Source organism: Limulus polyphemus, unplaced genomic scaffold, assembly GCF_000517525.1.
Source record: "Limulus polyphemus unplaced genomic scaffold, Limulus_polyphemus-2.1.2 Scaffold91130, whole genome shotgun sequence".
NCBI lineage: Eukaryota > Metazoa > Arthropoda > Merostomata > Xiphosura > Limulidae > Limulus > Limulus polyphemus.
The window spans coordinates 1-1,009 of NW_013756726.1; the positions used below are offsets into that span (position 1 = coordinate 1).

General features: G+C 30.5%; 1 long non-coding RNA gene across 1 annotated transcript; it reads left to right on the forward strand.

Annotated features, from left to right (window-relative positions):
• The first annotated feature begins 20 nt into the window (after positions 1-20).
• On the forward strand, positions 21-1,006 carry LOC111084681. Its single transcript, XR_002609677.1, has 2 exons — positions 21-359; positions 701-1,006. It is a non-coding gene; the product is annotated as an uncharacterized LOC111084681 (long non-coding RNA).
• Positions 1,007-1,009: the final 3 nt, after the last annotated feature.

A 1,009-nucleotide genomic window follows, 5' to 3' on the forward strand; every position in this document is an offset into this window, starting at 1 on the left:
TTTTTTAAATTTCTGATCAAAACACCGTTCCTGTGTGTTGCTGGTGTTCATGTTTATGGTTAACACTGTTGAATGCTGTGTATTTAGTGTTTGTAGGCTATTCATTTACAAGTATTTTATGAATTATTTAACTAATAGGTGTGACATTGTGACTCTGTTGGAATATGCACACAACCACATTACAGTACAGTTATAATAATTATTTTGTAGATCTTAGATAATGTTATTGGGCAATGTGAGCCATCACATTCCGATAACAGAAAGTGAAAGTGAAATTACAGAGGTTTAGAGCTTCCACATTAAAGCCATTTAAAATGGAAGAGAATTTTTTGACAGTTGAGATCCTGACTGTTGTCCCAGTGAATATCATACACACAGTGTTGTATTACTGTGCGGTCACTTCATATATCATACTCTGACAGAAAATAGTAATTATCATGAAATATGCTCTTACATTGTAGACACCAACAAATATTTAAGATATTTATTAAGATATTAATAAATATCAAGCCTTACATAGTATTTTGTATTAAATGTACATTTTTTATATGAGAAATCAATGGCACACAAATATTTCATATCATAATTTTTAGTAATTATTACCAATAGTTGAACCAAGTGCTATATATTACTTATTCAATTAATATACATGTCATTTTTATAAGTTGTCTCTTCATTCTAAGTATTTTATTTTTAACAGAGTACATAGCAATGCATCCAGTCACAAAAGTCTCTTTCTAAGGTCAAGGACTTATTTCAGGGGTATACAGGACTCTATGGACCTCAGTTAAAGCTAGTGAAGGTATCTGAGTAGTGTGACCTCCTCAAACCTCAAAAAATTTGCTACTGGTTTGATTAGGGACCCATAAACTACATACTACTATTATATTAGCTCTTAATTTATACTGGAACTACATGATTCAGTTATAAAACAAAATTTAATGTTCATATTACAGTTAGTTTGTACAGAAACTTTGATTCAAAACTACAGGTGACAACTGGGAACTTA